Raw genomic sequence first — 7,409 nt, 5'->3', positions numbered from 1 at the left:
CGAAACCAATATCTTCACTTGTTCCGCAGTAACCAAACTGGATGGTTGCCTGAACTTCACTACTTGATTGTTCAGGCTGATCACATTTCCGTTCAACAGATGCTTTTTAGATTCTTTATCACTTGAGGAAAATCAGCAATGAGGTGCAAATATCTGGCCATTTTGGAGTGATGTTGAACCTTGTTCTCTGTCCTGCTGTACTTTGAGCACACAACTCCAAACCTTTGGTCACATGACACAATTGGCACTGCCCATGTCAGAGTTTATTGAGGTTGCTTAAAGCGTGATATCCTTTGCTCATTACATGATTTTAAGGATCATGCTTTCATCCCTTTTAGAATTTGTTTTATTTGCAGATTATACCATGATCAAACGCGCAAGCATTGATGATAAACTCACGTGGTCGAATGACCACGTTTCCTTATCACAGGGAATGAGCATTTACTTGTAACAAGTTGCACAGCAACCAATGGATTTCTGCTCACGGAGGAGTGAGCACAAGATCATGAGCGCAATAGGGCATCCATGTTGGGTATGGGGCCAGCAAGGCAATACTCAGAGACCAGGCAAATGTTTATTTTTGCAGAAATGGCAGCAGGCTGGTATTGACAGCAGCGATACTTGGCAGGCAGGTATGATTATAGATTTAGGATTGCGCCCAAATCAGATGACCGCCCAAACTTTGAGAGTTGGGATGACAATATTTTTTGTGCATAATCTTGAGGTCATTCCCCACCGAAAGTCTTGAAACCATTTTTCTCTATTTCGAACACCTTGCCCATGGCGCCCCCTTCAAGTTTGTTTTTACGCCGATTTCATCAAAGTATGGATAATCCGAGGAGTGTGAAATGCCATATAGCTTATATGACATTATATTGTTCCTGGAATGTTCCAGAGGAAGTTTTGCACCAAAGGTCATAATCCTTGACCTTTGACCTTTAAAGTTCACAAAGGTCAAATTTTCAAAGTTGTGGGAATCAAACCGGGTTTTCGACCTTTTTTGACGAACTAACTCCATTAAGCTATAGCACATATCCTGTTTCCTTATTTTAATGTCCACAACATTGTTTTGTGACCTTTAAAGGTTATGCAAAGTTCAAATTTTTAAAGTTGTTGAACGAAATCGGGTTTTCGTCATTTTGCAGCTAATAACCTGTCACTCGTACCACATCATGTTGATCATTTTTATAACTTGGTCAAACATGATCACATTGTCTCATCCTTGACTTCTGAAACAATCTACATCGTCAAATACCGCTCGTGAACCATCGTCGTCTTCAGACTTGTCATACATATATTCATCTGGATTACTTGATATTCCTGCATCCAAAATATTTTTTTACAGCAGGAAACCAATAAAATTTCTTCTGATTTTGGAAAAGAGCCTTGTGTTTTCTTAACTTTAAAATTCTTTCATTATTTAACATTCTAATTAAATCTAAAGTTGTTGGTTTATCAACATCAGCATAATGCCAATCTTTTATTGAAAATACTTCATTCTTATGTTGTAGAAGATATTTATTAAAATACCGAATACCCTTTTCTTGAAGGTATGCTTGGACACAGAAATGATAATTTTCTTGAAGCCTTCTTGCCGTCATTTATGTATTAGAAATATATGACATTAATATAATGACAGGAAATAACTCCCCATCTTCCCCAGAGTAAAATCACTTTGTATTCCCTTACTTATTATGTATAATCCTGTTCTTTGTGTTTTCATGATATAAACTCGGGCAAAACCATTATTATATTTACCCTTATTAAATTCTTTTATTTGTTGTTTGCTAATCGTGGCCCCACAAAACTCATTCTCGATACCAAGTGGATAATATTCTTCCTTACGAGACTGATTTAATTGTTCCAGGTCTTCTAGGTTAATTTTAAATGACCAATTATACCCTAAATCATTCATATCATACCCCCATTGTTCTATTCTCAGACAAACGATCCGTCCTTCTTCATAAAATTTTATTTTAATTGGAACTGTGAATTCTGTATGACCCGGAGATAAAATAAACACTTCTGTATCTTTGGAATACACGGCCGTTTTATTTAAAGATATATATTGTGATAAATCGCTTAATCTCACCAAGTCATTCGTGTCAATCGGGCTAGGATCATTTATTAATTAATAAACATTTTTCATATTAATATTTTTTGCTATACTATATTTCTGTCGTTCAGCCTGTGCCTTTGTGTAATAATTTGATAAATCAATATCCAGTTCTTGGCATACACCAAAGATAGAACCATCTTTACCAACATAATTCATTTATATTCGATAAAAAATGTCATTAAAAAATTAATTTTTGTTGAGTTGAAATAACACATATAGACAGAATTGACCACAACACTTGGAATTTAATTCTTGGACTTGAAATGTTTGATAAACACCATTCTGTAAGAATTTTATGACTTCAACAGGTGGTGGAAGACCAAAACTATCAAAATAATATTTGTGTTGAGTATTAAAAATACAAACCCAATGAGAACCGTTCCCATTATTATCTTCTAAGTTCATAATAATATTCTTTGTATGTTTCAGCACATTTGTTAATTCATCTCTCATACAAATAACCACATTATGAATTTTTAATTTCTTACAATATTAGATAAGTTCTAAATTTGATGTATTCTTTCCAAATTCTTTAAACCACTCATCAATGCTCATTTATTTATTAGAAAGATATAATCCATTACCCCTTTTAGTTAATTTTACACCTGCTTGTGCGATAGAAGAAAGCATATCTCCAACTAACAATCTCGCTTTATCAGGCAGACCTTCAAGTTTTTCAGCAAAATCTACAATTACACCACTTCCACTAATTTGTTACTCCAACTCTTTGTAATGGCTTTCCAATTTTTTTTTGAGCCCGGAGTTGAGCCTTCCTTTCGTTGGAACCTTTCACCGCTGCTGAAATACCACCCGTCAATGCTCCAACCGCACTTAAACCAGCAAATAAAGGAATTAGAAATGGGAGAAATCCTCCACTCGTCTCTCTTATTGAATATTTTTTCAACATTGGTTTTGTCATTTTAATTTTAAGTGAGCCAGTATTGTTCAAGATTTTCACCTGTTCTCTTATGAGCAAAACATCAATTCTTACTGCTCCTTTTCTCTGAATTGTATTATAATATGGTATAGGCAAAGCCTAGAAGTGAACGTAGTATTCTTCTTACATTCGCTTCTGACTTTACCTATAACTTGTTGACAACTGAATACGCAATTTCCGGTTACTTCGGCCTGGATTCGGGATCAGCGATCAAATAATGTAAATCATGATTAAAAATTATTTTTTGATGATGCGGGTGATATCTTTATTAAAATCAGTGGAGGAAATATACACCATGTCTGATATTTAGGTCTTTCATGTCTCCGACAATGCCTTTATCTCCCGGCATGGATCATTTCCCATGACAAAAACCGGAAACAAAAAAAAAAAACGGAAGCAAAAGGGTCATAGCCAACGACACGGATTCACAATTGCCATGGTATTGTTATGTGTTGTTTTTGTTGTTTCCTATTCTCTCATGTGCACACGTTAAGTAATATTCACAAGATAGAAATAAAACCCAATCGTGTTTATACACCACACAGTGTTTAAAAACACCCGGAAGCAAAAGGTCATAGCTCACGACACGGATTCCAAATAGCCAGGGGTATTGTGTTGTTGCTGTTGTTGTTTCCTATTCTCTCACATGCACGCGTTAAGTATGAAGCTCACTAAGTTCGCTAATATGGAATAGGCAAAGCCGAGAAGCGAACGTAGAATTCTTCTTACATTCGCTTCTGACTTTACCTATAACTTGTTGACAACTGTATACACAATTTCCGGTTACTTCGGCCTGGATTCGGGATCAGCGATGAAATAACGTAAATCACGATTAAAAATTATTTTTTGATGATACGGAAGATATCTTTATTAAAATCAGTGGAGGAAATATACACCTGTCTGATATTATTTGGGTCTTTCATGTCTCCGACGAGGCCTTTATCTCCCGGCATGCATCATTCCCCATGACAAAAACCGGAAACAAAAAAAAAAAAAGGAAGCAAAAGGGTTATAGCCAACGACACGGATTCACAATTGCCAGGGTATTGTGTTGTTTTTGTTGTTTCCTATTCTCTCATGTGCACGCGTTAAGTAATATTCACAAGATAGAAATAAAACCCAATCGTGTTTATACACGATGTCTTCTTCTTACAAACAACAGCGTTTAACAGCGATGCAAAAAACAGCGTTTAACAACAACCGGAAGCAAAAGGTCATAGCTAACGACACGGATTCCAAATAGCCAGGGGTATTGTGTTGTTGTTTCCTATTCTCTCATGTGCACACGTTAAGTATGAAGCTCACTGCGTTCGCTATTAACATTAATCATACAAGGCTTTTGATTTTGAACACAAGATGATAGTTGATGAAGATTGATTTGATTAACATATACCCCAGTTGGCACTTTACTACTCATTTATTTATCAAAAAAATGTGAGACTAATCATAACACCATTATCTGTATTAATCTGTAATTCTGTTTCTTCCAAAAGCAAACAATATGTATCAACTTCTTCACTCTCTCCTCTTTCAATGTATAGGGAAGTATCCACTTGATTAAACTTTATAGTTTCCTTTTGAGCACTTAGGTCAAACGTATAGATTGTATACAAACTTTTAAATGCTGTCATATCTAAAATAGGTTCTTTATTTCCATTATTTTCACACACCTTTTGGTAAGGACTTGTATGCTTCAGCATAATCATTTTTTTCCCAATTAATTTCCAATCTATCTCGTGGATAAAATGTTCCATCTAGAGAAACGCGAAGTTGTTTCACCTTAGCATTATCACTCGATGCATTATTCTTATCAGTAGCAGTATCACCATCTGGGTAAAAAAAAATGAGCCACAGATATCATGGCTTTCCTTCCAGAACACCCAAATTCCACGTGTAAGTGGTTTGGTTCAGATTGACGTGTTGGCATATTCTTTTAAGGTATGATACATTGAGTGGCTTCTTTGAGTTAAGTCTTCTATTCAACATCTCTTCTGTTTTAAGATTAGGAGTATATTCACTAATATACCAACTAATTTAATCAATTAGAAATTTATTCTGAGCAGCAAAAGCATTAGCCACACCAAAAAGCAATCTATTTTCATTATCATTCATTTGCAGTTGAAATCTAATTTTAAGACCAAACAGAACTTTATCATAATCACAAAATCCAAATATACCTTTAAGAGGAACTGCCACAGTAAAACAATTACCTGCTTTAGTATCATCATTATACATTCCTTTCCTTTGACTATATCCAGGGTCTGTGTTTGTTCCCATTGCCATATCAGGAATAAAACCTTCGACAGCTCCCTTTCCCATTCTATCACGAAATGAATATAATGTAAATTTCATAATTTCAGATGTAGCAGAGACATAATCAACCTCTTCAACTTCTTGTGTTCCAATATACATACTAACAGTATCAATCATTTTCCAGAAGAGATCATTTACGAGTGCAGTGTTTGTGGTATTCGCAGACTTAGTGAATGTAAATTTACACAAGAAACTTTCGGCTAGATTCAAATAAGTTTGTTGATTATTTATTTCAAAACATTGTGTTTCATTTGCATTCCAGTCTGTTCCAGTTATGGCATTTACCTTGAAGTAGTCTTCTTTTTCAGTAGAGTTTGAGATGACAATGGTATCATCCAAATCATAGATACTATCAATTGCTTCCATACTTGTATTTATTTAGGAAAAAAAGACGTGAAAACTTTTGAAACCCTGACCCAAGTATTTGAATTATTTTCTATCATTCTTGGGGAGACAACTGAGTTTTGCCTTTCTTAATTTATTTTATTGCTTGCAATTTATGAGATTCCTTTTGGGCATCTTTTATACTCTTTATAGCACCCGCTATATTTACCACAGCAGAAGTAGTTGAACCAATTAGGTCTTTATGTTTAAGAATAGTTGAACCTATACCCATTAGAGTATCAATTATCCCATCTCCTTTTTTTCTAAATTGATGTCCTACACCCCTTAAAGATACATACCTTCACCCTTGAAGTATGGGGAAATGAACATCCCATCCTCTGTAATTATTTTATATTTTCCCAACTTGTGTTTCCTCACAATAACCATCGTATTTATTTATTGGAAAACTTAATGTCGGTTAACAACAGCGTTTAACAGCGATGCAAAAAACAGCGTTTAACAACAACCGGAAGCAAAAGGTCATAGCTAACGACACTAACGACAAGTCATAGCTAACGACAAAAGGTCATAGCTAACAACAACCGGAAGCAAAAGGTCATAGCTGATGGATATAATTTCTCCATTAAAATAAATAATGCGATTATCTTGGTCGGTTATCCTAAAATTTACTCTGTATATGGTTTTTCCTGACACAGGTAGATAAACCAGATTTTTGGGTTCCATATTGAATTTATAACCAATTTGGGTTGAGTATGCGCTGAATGAAAATATTGTATTTGTTCTTATTCCATCATTATAAACACCATCAATCAAATCACAGTGAATTAACACCGAATTTATGCCTGAGGATATTTGAATGACATTATCACTGTAAACATCCCATTAGTTTCAATCTTTTTTGAGGAGAAACCCAATAACTCTCTAAATGAATTATCAATTGTGAAATAAACCTTGTAGTTTAATCGTTGATTTTGAAGTATGTTTTTGAATGTCTATAACAATATTTTTTGGTTCATCACCCTGTTCTTTCATAAGGCGAGCAATTTCGGAAGATATTTGAGAAATCTCATATGCTCCGGGTGAAACTGTTATCGTTTTGTATCCACTTCCCGGATTATAACTAAACTTGTCATTTTTCTCGGTGATATTAAATAAGGTATTATAAGTTTCCATGGACAATAAAGATACCTCATATTCTTTTGTTGCGTTAAGTTGTAGTGGGTATGGGAATGAAGATGTGTGGTCGCTTGTTGTGAAATTAAAACTATGGATTGTGCTTCTCATCTTATTTAATGAGGTAAAATGTCTTTGTATTGACATTTATTAATTATTTTCATGTTCATTAACCAGTCTGAAATGGCTGATGCTTCATTATAACAATTGTTATTTCCAGCCTTCTTACTATCTAACAGCAATAACAGTCTATTAACTAATTGTGATGGGTCATTTGGAAGAAAACCAACACCTGAACCAAGTCTACTTGAAGCCTGAATAATGTGTTTCTCCTTCTCATTCTTCCTACTTATACAAGATAGACTAACCCTATAATTAAGAGAGTCCAGCAGATCAAGATATACTCTATCATCCTTATTTTTGGTATCATCAACCCTTTGGGGTCGTTAGGCATGACGCCGTCGTGATGATGACCTTAACACGACATTGGTCCAAGGCAGGAGAATTTCATAATTTCATTGG

This window comes from Eptatretus burgeri, chromosome 6 (genome assembly GCF_056783735.1).
Source record: "Eptatretus burgeri isolate ZD-2024b chromosome 6, Ebu_testis_v1, whole genome shotgun sequence".
In the NCBI taxonomy this organism is placed as follows: domain Eukaryota; kingdom Metazoa; phylum Chordata; class Myxini; order Myxiniformes; family Myxinidae; genus Eptatretus; species Eptatretus burgeri.
This window is presented reverse-complemented; position numbering follows the sequence as displayed.